Source organism: Protopterus annectens, chromosome 4.part0, assembly GCF_019279795.1.
Source record: "Protopterus annectens isolate FY-2018-M chromosome 4.part0, PAN1.0, whole genome shotgun sequence".
Taxonomy (NCBI): Eukaryota; Metazoa; Chordata; order Ceratodontiformes; family Protopteridae; genus Protopterus; species Protopterus annectens.
The window spans coordinates 932615431-932629618 of record NC_056733.1 but is presented as its reverse complement, the minus strand read 5'-3'; the positions used below and the strand labels follow the sequence as shown (position 1 = coordinate 932629618).

Genomic DNA, 14188 nt, shown 5'->3' with positions numbered 1-14188 from the left:
AGCATGGGAAGAAGTTGCTGTAGAGTGAGCATCTTGAATTTTGGTACGAGTAGAAATGTGTTTAGGATGGATAGATCCAAAATAGGTCTCCAATCTTTTCCCTTCCTTGGCACCAGAAATAGCCTGGAATAAAAACCTTGACCTTGTTCGTGCGTAGGTACCTCTTGAATAGTTTTCATGTTTATGAGATCTGTAATTTGCTTTTGTGCCTCTGCCCTTTGATTGTGTGGCAGGTTTGGCATGCCTCTCATTTTTGGAAGGGTGTGAAAATGGAATTTGTAGCCTCTGTTTATAATGTCCAGGATCCATTTGTCCTTTGTGACAACATGCCAATTTTTTGAGAATAATGCCAGCTTTCCTCCTAAGGGGGCTGCCATTTGAAACCTGGTTGGCATGCAAAGGGGAAAGTCATTGGGTTTGCTTTCTGAAAGATTGCGAGTTGTCCTCAACACCTCTGTGTAGGAGCTTGCCATTGTCTGCCTCTATACGATCCTTGGGGTTGTCCTCTGCCCCTCGGGCGCCTGTATCTGCCTCTTTGGGGTCTGTCTGTGGCAGGAAAGGACCAGTTTTTGGAAGGCCAATTTCTACTAAAACGTGGGGGTTGAACCTGTAGAAATTCTTTCACAGTTTGCATTGATTTAGCCTTTTCCTCCATTTTCCTTAATACCTCCTCAGCATTAGCACCAAATAGTACATCCTTTTGAAGAGGGGCATCTAGTAATTTAGCTTTGACATGATCAGGCAGGGCTTGCTCCTTGAGCCAGGCGTGCCTACGTATGACTGATCCTGCAACAGCAGCTCTACATGAGGCCTCTAGAGCATCAAAACCACATTGTAAGGTATGCTTACCCACTTGTTCTGCACTATGCATCAAATCCTGCAACTCCTTCAGGTCTGGTTGTTCAGGTTGTGACATTTTACTCTTCAATTGTGATAATAAAACCTGTTGGTATTTTAGCATATGAAACTGACAGTTTAAGGCCCTCATGGATAAGGTAGCCGAGGTATATACCTTTTTTCCCCACCTTTCTAAGGATCTGGAATCTCTCTCGGAAGGCAATGGATTTTTGGCAATGGACGCCTTAACTCCCTTGGGGCCCTGTGAGATGGTTTCTGGGTCAGCCGTATGGCTTTTGTAAAGAAATTGGTGTGAGTCAGGAACCCTGTAGTACCTGTCAGGCTTAACTGGAGCTGGAGGTAGAGAGTCCGGGTTAAGGCAGGCCTCCGAGTAAACATCATCTAGGATGTCCAAGACAGGAGGTATAGCCAGAGGCCTATGCTGAGGTAACAAGAGAAATTCCCTGAGCCTTTTCCTGGAATCTGAATAATCCTGGCCTTCCCAGTGGAAGTGTTCCCTTAAGGTATGCAAAGTTTCCCCAAATGAGTAATCCTCAGGGGGGGGATACAGAAGGGATGGACTCCTCCGCATCAGAGTCTTCAAAAGGGGAGTAAGAATGTTCCTCATCATCAGAGTGCTCTGAAATAATGGAGCCCTGATCAGAGGAGGGGGAATCTTCCTCCACTCTGGGCCTTTTGTCCGGTGGGGACTGAGAACCTCTGATTAGAGTAATTAAATCCTCAGCCATTTTAAGCATCTGTTTCTTAGGCATGGGGCCTGGAGATGGGCCCTGTGTAGCTGGTCTCTTAGAGTGCATGGTTGCTTTAGACTTTGTGAAAGCCTTGATGGAGAAAGAAGAGGAAGGTCTGAAGACACCTTGAGTGGAGGTAGACCTGTCCACATTCTGAGTTTCAATGCCAAGGGTGGCTTCGGTATCTGTAGTCAGGGTGTGGGCCGAGGAGCCTGCAACCTCGAGCACAGGAGACACCGTCAAAGAAGTGTCGTCGGTAATCAGGGGCTGCGTAGGCGCCTCACTGAGAACCGGACCACGTGTATTCGGCTTTGGCGTGGTGTCGGTAGAGGCCGCGGACCTCGTGTGTCGGTCCTTGTCTTTGCGGTTTTTAGAAAAAAACAGAGTCGGAGTATCTGACGACATAGTATAGTTAAATGCTTTCCCAAAAAAATGCTAGGCGAACTCCGCCCGACGCTTAATAGTGCGTTTGTTGAATGTAGCACAAAAGCGACAGACCGAGACGTCGTGGTCTGGGCCTAAACAAGGTATACAGGGAATGGAAATCCTTATGCGGTATTTGCTTCCCACAAGAAATACAATTATTAACTTTGTCTGACATCGGTCTGAGGCAAGAAAAGTTTCCCCAACGGGGTACTTAGCTTTTAAGAAGACTTCGGTTTCCAAATTTCGTAATTTCAGGAGCTGGTCGACCGGCACTTGCGAACTGCTTCTGCTTCAGGGCAAGAAAGACTGAAGAAAATGGCGTTGGCTGGTTCCTTTATACCCCTGTCGCACTGACGTCAGGGAAGAAGCGACGACAACTGACGCCGGACCTAGACTTTGGAATTCGGCCGACCGAGGACCCGCCTGACGGCAGGAGAACCCATCTGTTATGACTGCAGCTGTATGCACGATGAACATCTGCTCTGAGCTAAAACAGAATGGCATTAAATATACTGATCCGAAGGATATTGCCAATATCCTGGCAGATCGATTCAGTGCCAACTTCACCTCCCTCTCACCCCCTAAATGGCCCATCTCAATACTGGAAGATTGCCAAATTCCAGTAATAACGGCCACACAGGTACAAAACGCACTCTCTAAAGCCAAGAATACAGCATCCATGGGACCAGATGACATCCCGGGCTGTGTACTACATAAACTACAACATGAACTGGCACCTCACCTAAGTGTCATGTTTAATCATAGCCTCACCTCAGGCTTCGTGCTCACTGAGTGGCGCACAGCTACAGTTATCCTTCTCCACAAGGGGGGATCCACCTTGGATCCTGGGAACTACAGTCCCATCAGTCTGACAAGCCTGAACTGCAAGGGCATGGAACGTATTATCATGGAACTTATAACCAAAGACACTGGCAACCTTCAAACACTGGACCCCACCCAGTTTGGGTTTGTGAAGGGCCGATCTTGTCTCCTGAACCTGACTTGACTTCTTTGAGTCAGTCTCCAGAGCCATGGACAAGGGTAAGGTGGTCCACACAGCCTATCTAGACCTTGCCAAGACCTTTGACACCATCCCCCACTCTGGAATCATAGATAAACTTACTAAGTTGGGCATTAATCCCTATGTCACCCAATGGGTTGCTAAATGGCTTACTGATAGAACCCACACTGTAAAAGTAGCCGACTCCAAATCCAGCTCCAGACAAGTGACAAGTGGAGTACCTCAGGGTTCAGTCCTGGAGCCGCTCTTGTTTGGCATCTACTTCTCTGAAGTACAGGTCAACACTAAGGGACTCTGGCTAACAAAGTTTGCAGATGACTGCAAACTGGGAACCATTATTGAATCCCCAAATTATGTGGATACTCTACAAAAGGGCCTTACAGAAACAGATGCTTGGTGCCAGAGCCATGGGCTCAAGCTCAATGCCAGGAAATGTATTGTTATCCCCTTTGGGAAAAAACATGTATCCATGAATTATCATATAGGTGGCAGTACACTAAACACAGAAAGTGTGATAAGAGACTTAGGGACACAGGTGGACAGTGGTCTCACCTTCGATAACCACATCGCCACAACAGTCAGGAAATCCTTCTATGTGGCACACCTCATCATGAAGGGCTTTTCATCCAGAAAAAGGAGGTCATTGTCCCACTGTACTCATCCCTCATTAGACCCATTATAGAATACAACACCCCATTTGGTATGTACCTCTCAAGACATCTGCAACAACTGGAAAGGCCTCAGAAATACCTCACTAAAAGAATCACAGGCCTAAAGCAGATGCGCCACGCTGACCGCCTTAAAAAACTCCAGCTATACTCTGTCGCATATCGTCTACTCAGAGGCAATCTCTGCTTAACATACAAGGCCATGTCAAACCCACAGCTGTTGGACATGCTACACTTAAAGAAATCCCAATCCCTCAGAGCTACACGCTCCAGGGATCTAAACCTTGTCATCACAATAAACAAAACATGCTGGAGGGATAGGTTCCTGACCCAGAGACTTCCCAGACTCTGGAATAGATTGCCCATACATGTCAAGCAGAGTGCCTCTTTGGACCTCTTCAAGAGGAACCTTGACGATTAGATGGGAGAAAGGAAATTCACCCCAGGGATCACGTCAGTCGCCCTGCTAGACAGGGGTCCAGGAAAGTAAATAATGTGGGAAGAAATAGCCAGGGAATTGTCATGGCTAGGCTGATAGCCTAGTACCAACCTATGAACGTATGGATTTATGTCCTTTATTTTTTAACAGTTTGAACCAAAAGAAATTAATTAATGACTGTCTCAGCAATGGGATTAGAACTATTAGTTCTTTTGTTCAGTTTTATTGAAAAGAGGATTGATGTTATATTCATATAAGCCCTAAGTATTTCTGGTGAAGAATGAACTGAAGTAACACCAATACTGACTAGTGCTGACAAGGCTGCCTTAGCCTGGTATGCGCGTTTTTTTCAAAGATGTCTTTACTTGGCAACCTGGAGGTGTGTTTCTCCCAAGGTCTCGGACTGGCTGTGAAATCGCTGGTTTGAAAAAAAGGTATTAGCTTGGACTTAGCCACATGACTGGTGTTTCATTCATCTATCTTAGCCCTGAGGAACCTGATCCTGTATGATCTGAGGAAGACTTTTAGCCGAAAGAGCTTATAGACAAAATCAACAAGGGCTTTGTTTTATCTTGTTATGTCTCATTTTAAGTCTCAATAATTAAAGTTTTTATTTTATTCTGAAGAGGATACTTTTTTGTAGCCTGTGGTGGTGTGTTTCAGTTTCTACACACTTTTGCTTTGTTTTTGAAACCACCTTTGGCAGTCACAGGAGAGTTTCTTTTTCTTGCTTCTGCTACTTCATTGACTATGGACATCTCATATTCCAACTGTGATCAAATGAATGAAAACTGTCGGAGGGAAGCCTTCTAGCTTATCAGTGGGAGTGGTAAGCACTGGGTAGCCTATCTACCACAAGAGGAGTTGTTTCTGGCCCAGAATTTCTAGTTTATTTACTGTTTGGGCAGTTTTTTCCATCTCTTTCAACTTTCTGGTTTAAAAGCCTGCGTTTGCTCTTGTTTCCTGCCTTTCCTGTAACTAGTTTAGTTCAGATACAGATTTGCTATAGCCAGGATTTTTTTGTAAGCGTCTGAGAGATGCCAAAGTCTGCTCTTCAATTTTTCCCTTAGATCTGCTAGTTCTCTCTTCTCCTGCACTTTTACTAGCTTATTAGTCTAGCACTTTACCAGACTTCTTGTCGCAAATATTATAGCACACAAAAGTGCTACCACCACTAAACGGTCTACAAGGAAACAATTCCAGTACTTATTAATGCCCACCCCTCCAGGCATGTCTAAAGGTCAGTTCCCTGTGCTTTCTCCTATTAAACTGGTGAACATGGGCATCCTGAGACAATGTAGCAATGGCCTCAAGTACACAGACAACCCTCTCCTCTTACCTCCCAACACTCAGACTTGCAAGAGATGCACTTGTATATCCAAACTAGAAACCACGCCCTCTCCAGCCAGGACCAGAATAGCTGGTCAAGAGGAGAAGGTCAACACTTGCAGCATACCACATGGAACACACAGCCTTCCAGAACACACACCAGCACTGCCTTCACATAAAAACGCAAACCACACACCCACCTTCACAGAGGCTCACAATAAAAATCTACCCAAACAGCAGAGACCTCCAACACAGAAATGCACTCGACCACCACAACACAACACTAATCATGAGACACATAACTCTCCTAAACAGTGTGCCACGCAACTAAAGCCACTAAGGCAAAACAACATGCCCAACACACTACTCACTGGTGACTCGATAGTGAGGCACACTGATGTCCCACTCACTAGGTTGAATAAGGAGAAAATAACAGTCAGCTGCCTGTTATGTGCCGGGGTCCGCCACATAACACATGCAATCAGGTCCCTCAACAACAGGTACAAATATGACTCTGTCATTGTGCATGTGGGTGTGAATGACCTGAGACATACATCCATGGACTACATGAAAAGAGACATGGAGGAGCTCTCACATTATGTAGCCCAGGCGGGTTATGACCCTAGCCCTGAGCAGCATCCTACCATCACCCAGAATGATACCACAGTACAAGCAGAAAATTACTGACTTCAAAAACTGGCTAAGTTTCTGTTGTCATTCTAAGGAGATCCATTATCTGTCTGCCTGGGATGACATGATTGACAGACCTCGATGCTTTGCCAGAGATGGCCTGCATCTGTCACCCCTGGGCTTCCAGATACTGGCCAAGGCTCTTGCCACCCCTATAGTGCCTTTTTTAGGCGGTGTTCCAAAGACCAAATTACTACCGTAACAGCTACAAAAAAATGCAATCTGAGGGTTATGCTGCTCAACGCTAGAAGTCAAATTCTCAAAATTCACTTGACCGAAGCACTCCTTAAAATGGAGAACATCGACATTTGTGCTGTAACAGAGACCTGGTTCAAGGCAGCAGAAAGCACCCCTGCACTACCAGCCTATAACTCATTCCACACCTTTTGGCCCCAAAACTTGGTCTGAAGCTCCAAAGGCGGTGGTATTTTCATATTCATAAAGGATGTGCACACCTCCAGACTGGTAGCCCAATATAACGCATCAGAGATACTTCAGATGCAGCTAACAGTGGTTAAGACAGCGATTCAGGTAGGAGCCTGTTATAGGTCCCCAACCATGTCCCAAGACTTGCACTCCACGTTCCTAAGCACCCTGGAGAATATTAGCGTCCAACCTAACACTCATACTGGGTGACTTCAACTACCCCTCCATTAACTGGGAAAACTACTCATGTACCAATACACTTGGCGAAATGTTTCCTGGAATGCATTAATTTCAATGCCCTGAACCAGCTCGTTCTTACCCCCACTAGAGATAGCAACTTCCTTGACCTGGTCATTACTAACATGGGCGACCGTTGCTCTACACCAATAGTCAACTCCTTCCTGGTTAGATCCACCAACCCCCCCACCCCCACCCCCCGCACAAAAGTAACCACCATGAAAAACTTCTCAAAAGCTAACTTTGGGCTCCTAAAAACAGATGTGGCTAACTTCACGGCACCCATGCAAATGGAGAATAGTTGCATGACCGCCGAATCATATGCATACACTGCAACCCCCTACTTTTGCTCACACGTGTGAGCACACACACACACACACACACACACAAACACACAAAAATAACTTAAAAAATATTGTGATTCAGACTGAATAAGTGGAATTCATAGAACTTGATTAAGGAATAAAAAAATGTAAGCTTTCTCACTTGCTTTCAGACCTGTCCTCAATTCACTCCTCATTCTTCCAGTTCTGATTCAGACTGCCTCAGGTGTGTGTGTGTGTGTGTGTGTGTGTGTGTGTGTGTGTGGGGGGGTTATGAGGAAGCAGCGTCACAATCCCACAGAGGAGTGGCATTGATTAGGCTTGGCCCACCAATCTACTGTCTGTGGGCAGACCTCAAAAGTGAGTACATGACGGCATGTACTTGCAAGGACAGAGTCCTAAGCAGGTAGCTCATCTACTCTACCCAGAGGGTGGGGTAAGACCACTTAAAATCCTCTTATAACCAAGATGCTGGTGAAGACACAAAGAGCCTGAATGACAGCGTCTCATGACACCTGTTGCCTCTGTTGTTCTGAGGACTCCCCCGTCCAAAGAAATGAATGGATCCGAGTCCATCTGGGGACTCTTAATGATCAGCAGGCATTGGGGCAAACAAAAACACAGAAAAAATTCACTGTGAGAAATGAACAAAACTTTAAAGATCATATGCAATGAAGCATCATTAAAAATGTAAGATGATCACATCTTCATGGGAGTCATCACTGAAAATTAATTTTAAAATATCCAGTGAACAAAAGGAACTGACTAATATTTGCCAGTATCCTGGGTCAATAAGTACATCAAAACAGGATGTTGTGATGTAAGCCTTAATTACTTAACTGTTTAGTTGCTAAACAACTGTAAGCAATTAGTTAACTGCCAAACCATTAATTAACAGTTTGCTAATCAAATGTAAAACAGTTTTCTGCCAATATGCAGCCTCCAATTTTTGAAAAAGAATATCTGGCTTTCATAAGCCCCAGAAAGACATCATCAATCTAATGCATTTGTTCCTAGCAACAGAAAGCAATGGCAGGGTTTGTACTTCAGTTCAACGCATTTGTGGGCTTTTATTTTAATTAATTTTCAGCAACAACACTGCAAAAAAATCATTTTATTATGAAAAAGTGATCACAGCAGTGAAGATGTTATTTGCTTGCAGATATATATATATATATATATATATATATATATATATTTTTTTTTTACTGTAAGTTCTTTGCTTATGATCTTTAATACAACTTGCTTAAATGCCTTTCTTGATGCAGTAATGTAGTGACAATGCAGTTTGGATGTTAGTATGAATGGCTAACAAAATATTTTTATTTTATTTATGACCTATTTCACAATAAGGGTATCACTCTAACAATTCTACATTGCTAAGCATTCCGCTGTATAACTTCTGAGAACCACTGCCCTACACTAACTAAACATACAAGTCTGGGTGTTTGACAAATACTTAGCTAGAAAAAGCAGCATCTCTCATAAAACATAAATCTTTGCATGTGCTGCAAATGGTAAATAGCAAATTTGATATAAACTGCTAATGCTGAAAGTTGGATGAGAGAAAACTACTGGGAACGTAGGTTTTTCTAACTTCTATCCTATTTCTCCTCTCTTATATATGTTATCTTTTTTCTCGCCTCTTTTACAAAGATTAACTTCTTTTTACTCCCTAACTCACCTTGCTCTCTGTTCAGTTCCCCTATATTAGATCATTTATAGGAAATGTTGATAGTTCCTATTTGTAAATAATTTTTGTTTTGGAACTTTCTTAACGGTCTCTGCATTTGTGTTGCTATTTTTTGTTTGTATTGATTTGCTCGTTTTGGATAATTTTCTTTGTATTTTGTGTGGAGCTTTTCTCCCCGGGCCTCTACTGAAAATGGAAATATATCCAGCTAGACTAGCCCGGTCAACAAATGTAAAATAAATAAATAAATAAATAAATAATTTACTGGAGCTGCAGGTTTCGGAACTGAACCAGCGGGTGATAGACAAGGCAATCCAGATGTGGATACAGATAAACTTGAAGTCGAAGATGTGCCTTTTTCATGAAGCAAAAGAAAAGAACCAAGCAAATGAGACAAAATATGTAAAGTTAACAATGTTGGACAAAAGGGTTTCCATATGCTGAGTATGTACTCTAAAATATCTGCAGGCATTGTGCCCAAAACTTGTCTAGTGTCCAGAGACTTCAAGGAACCAGGTATTTTACAGATTCACAAAGAGTAGCCCACATGTTACTTGGTCATTAAAATTGCTCCTGATTTTGTCAAGAAAATTGGAAGTCACACTAAATGGATAATAATGTCTGATCTCCTTAAACTATAGGCAGAGGAATTCTACCTCAAATGGACAAGAGATGGCCTAAATTAATTTGGGACCTTTGGGTCCCAAGACAAACCACAGTGTAGTGGATTAGCCCTGTCAGCAACTGTAGCAGAATACTGTGACACAGCTATAATTCCAGAAAGTAGAGGAATAACACTCTGGAAACCTAGTTGTGGTGGAAGTGAAAAATAACTTCATTCTAAGATGGATGAGTGCTACTGATGAACGTATTTCAAGTTGTCTTATATTTATGCAATGTTTACACAAAAGGATGCAGGAACTTTCTATGGCAGGTTGTGTCGTGTTGGAGGTGGCAAGGGGACCATGTTCTCTTCAGCATTCAGATATGCAATTGGTTCATACAAGAGTGGGACAGCTCCAGTCAGTGTCTCCCCCTTGCATTTCAAAAGTCAGACTTTTTTAAAATTATCATTAGAGAACACAACTAATTAATATTACCAGTCTCATGTACAAACCAGAATGACATTATACAGCCCCCATCAGGACTCTGGGCTTAAGACATTCTTTAATTAAACATGTTTTGTACATGGGACTGGTAATACTGATTACCTCTGTTATCCAATGTGCACTACTGACAAGTCTGGCTTTTCAAAAGTAAGGATAGGGGATTGACTGGGATGGTTTCTCTCTGGTATGAACTTATCACAAAGCCAAACGCTGAGGAGGATGTGACCCCCCCCCTTGACATCACCCTTAATGTCTCTGCCCAAAACAATCGGCTTCCTATTGTGCAAATTTAAGACAACGTAAAGTATGATTTGTTTCAACAGCGCTCCTCCATCTGAGGATAAAGTTACTTTGCATTTGAACACAACCAGGCTTCCAGAGTTTTATTTGTCTACTTTCTAGAGTTAGAGTTGGGTCACGGTACCCACTTATACTGTACTAACAGGTGACAGCTTCATTTAGTTTCCCCCGAAGCAAAGTGAGAGGGAAACTCTGGAAACCTTACAAATGTATCTTCAGACTATTGGTAATCCAGGGGTAAAGAGAGCATGAAAAGTATTCTATGTGGTTCCTGCCTGGCATATCATGGCACAGTTAACATAGCAAGGACAAAGGGCGGTTCGCCTGCCATAACTTTATGTCAGTGTGTGGGATGGGGGATGTGGTTCCTGCCTGGCATATCATGGCACAGTTAACATAGCAAGGTCAAAGGGCTGTTCGCCTGCCATAACTTTATGTCAATGTGTGGGATGGGGGATGTGGTTCCTGCCTGGCATATTATGGCACAGTTAACATAGCAAGGTGAAAGGGCTGTTCGCCTGCCATAACTTTATGTCAATGTGTGGGATGGGGGATGTGGTTCCTGCCTGGCATATTATGGCACAGTTAACATAGCAAGGTGAAAGGGCTGTTCGCCTGCCATAACTTTATGTCAATGTGTGGGATGGGGGATGTGGTTCCTGCCTGGCATATTATGGCACAGTTAACATAGCAAGGTCAAAGGGCTGTTCGCCTGCCATAACTTTATGTCAATGTGTGGGATGGGGGATGTGGTTCCTGCCTGGCATATCATGGCACAGTTAACATAGCAAGGTCAAAGGGCTGTTCGCCTGCCATAACTTTATGTCAATGTGTGGGATGGGGGATGTGGTTCCTGCCTGGCATATTATGGCACAGTTAACATAGCAAGGTGAAAGGGCTGTTCGCCTGCCATAACTTTATGTCAATGTGTGGGATGGGGGATGTGGTTCCTGCCTGGCATATTATGGCACAGTTAACATAGCAAGGTGAAAGGGCTGTTCGCCTGCCATAACTTTATGTCAATGTGTGGGATGGGGGATGTGGTTCCTGCCTGGCATATTATGGCACAGTTAACATAGCAAGGTGAAAGGGCTGTTCGCCTGCCATAACTTTATGTCAATGTGTGGGATGCGGGATGTGGTTCCTGCCTGGCATATCATGGCACAGTTAACATAGCAAGGTCAAAGGGCTGTTCGCCTGCCATAACTTTATGTCAATGTGTGGGATGGGGGATGTGGTTCCTGCCTGGCATATCATGGCACAGTTAACATAGCAAGGTGAAAGGGCTGTTCGCCTGCCATAACTTTATGTCAATGTGTGGGATGGGGGATGTGGTTCCTGCCTGGCATATTATGGCACAGTTAACATAGCAAGGTCAAAGGGCTGTTCGCCTGCCATAACTTTATGTCAATGTGTGGGATGGGGGATGTGGTTCCTGCCTGGCATATTATGGCACAGTTAACATAGCAAGGTCAAAGGGCTGTTCGCCTGCCATAACTTTATGTCAATGTGTGGGATGGGGAATGTGGTTCCTGCCTGGCATATCATGGCATAGTTAACATAGCAAGGTGAAAGGGCTGTTCGCCTGCCATAACTTTATGTCAATGTGTGGGATGGGGGATGTGGTTCCTGCCTGGCATATTATGGCACAGTTAACATAGCAAGGTCAAAGGGCTGTTCGCCTGCCATAACTTTATGTCAATGTGTGGGATGGGGAATGTGGTTCCTGCCTGGCATATCATGGCACAGTTAACATAGCAAGGTGAAAGGGCTGTTCGCCTGCCATAACTTTATGTCAATGTGTGGGATGGGGGATGTGGTTCCTGCCTGGCATATTATGGCACAGTTAACATAACAAGGTCAAAGGGCTGTTCGCCTGCCATAACTTTATGTCAATGTGTGGGATGGGGGATGTGGTTCCTGCCTGGCATATCATGGCACAGTTAACATAGCAAGGTCAAAGGGCTGTTCGCCTGCCATAACTTTATGTCAATGTGTGGGATGGGGGATGTGGTTCCTGCCTGGCATATTATAGCACAGTTAACATAGCAAGGTGAAAGGGCTGTTCGCCTGCCATAACTTTATGTCAGTGTGTGGGATGGGGGATGTGGTTCCTGCCTGGCATATCATGGCACAGTTAACATAGCAAGGTCAAAGGGCTGTTCGCCTGCCATAACTTTATGTCAATGTGTGGGATGGGGGATGTGGTTCCTGCCTGGCATATCATGGCACAGTTAACATAGCAAGGTGAAAGGGCTGTTCGCCTGCCATAACTTTATGTCAATGTGTGGGATGGGGGATGTGCTTCCTGCCTGGCATATCATGGCATAGTTAACATAGCAAGGTCAAAGGGCTGTTCGCCTGCCATAACTTTATGTCAATGTGTGGGATGGGGGATGTGCTTCCTGCCTGGCATATCATGGCATAGTTAACATAGCAAGGTCAAAGGGCTGTTCGCCTGCCATAACTTTATGTCAATGTGTGGGATGGGGGATGTGGTTCCTGCCTGGCATATTATGGCACAGTTAACATAGCAAGGTGAAAGGGCTGTTCGCCTGCCATAACTTTATGTCAATGTGTGGGATGGGGGATGTGGTTCCTGCCTGGCATATCATGGCACAGTTAACATAGCAAGGTCAAAGGGCTGTTAAGCCTGCCATAACTTTATGTCAATGTGTGGGATGGGGGATGTGGTTCCTGCCTGGCATATTATGGCACAGTTAACATAGCAAGGTCAAAGGGCTGTTCGCCTGCCATAACTTTATGTCAATGTGTGGGATGGGGGATGTGGTTCCTGCCTGGCATATTATGGCACAGTTAACATAGCAAGGTGAAAGGGCTGTTCGCCTGCCATAACTTTATGTCAATGTGTGGGATGGGGGATGTGGTTCCTGCCTGGCATATTATGGCATAGTTAACATAGCAAGGTGAAAGGGCTGTTCGCCTGCCATAACTTTATGTCAATGTGTGGGATGGGGGATGTGGTTCCTGCCTGGTATATCATGGCACAGTTAACATAGCAAGCTGAAAGGGCTGTTCGCCTGCCATAACTTTATGTCAATGTGTGGGATGGGGGATGTGGTTCCTGCCTGGCATATTATGGCACAGTTAACATAGCAAGGTGAAAGGGCTGTTCGCCTGCCATAACTTTATGTCAGTGTGTGGGATGGGGGATGTGGTTCCTGCCTGGCATATTATGGCATAGTTAACATAGCAAGGTGAAAGGGCTGTTCGCCTGCCATAACTTTATGTCAATGCGTGGGATGGGGGATGTGGTTCCTGCCTGGCATATTATGGCACAGTTAACATAGCAAGGTGAAAGGGCTGTTTGCCTGCCATAATTTTATGTGACTGTGTGGGATGGGGGTTCAAAAGCACCCCTTTTTTCTCATTTTTGCAGATGGGGTTGGCGAGTCCCATCAGCAATGACCACCACCTGGAGCCAAGGCCACTGAAGCAAAAATTGATATTCCTTTCCAGGCAGGACAAGATCATCATCTTTTTTTTGCTACAGTGCCACAGAACTTATTTCCTGTGGTGATTCCATACATATGCAAAAGAAAAATTCTGCTACATACATTTGTTCTTTCACTAGACATCATACTAGGGAAGTCAAATGTTACAACTATGCCCCATGGCAAAACGTTTGCTCAACTAAGGGCAAAGGTAAGTTCAGTATCTCGATTTACAAGACAAAACAGGCCTGACTTGATGTTTGACATTTCAAACAGGGCAAATAACATGAATCATGCCAATGCAAAGAATGCTCAAGAGGTAAACAAACAAAGTGATGCAGAACAAGTGGCTTTGAAATTTCCCCACTTAGGGCAAGAAATCTCTTTAAAACTAGGAGAAAAACAGACGCAATTTATCATGCAATGTTTCTTATGACTCAGATTTCAAAACTCTCTTCAGGTGATGGATGTGGTCGGATGTTC

At 44.3% G+C, this 14188-nt stretch overlaps 1 protein-coding gene across 1 annotated transcript in view; it reads right to left on the bottom strand.

The window, feature by feature from the left end:
- KNTC1 (kinetochore associated 1) overlaps positions 1-14188 on the bottom strand; it is a 3090908-nt gene that overhangs the window by 426744 nt on the left and 2649976 nt on the right. The gene's annotated exons all lie outside the window — the stretch shown is intronic.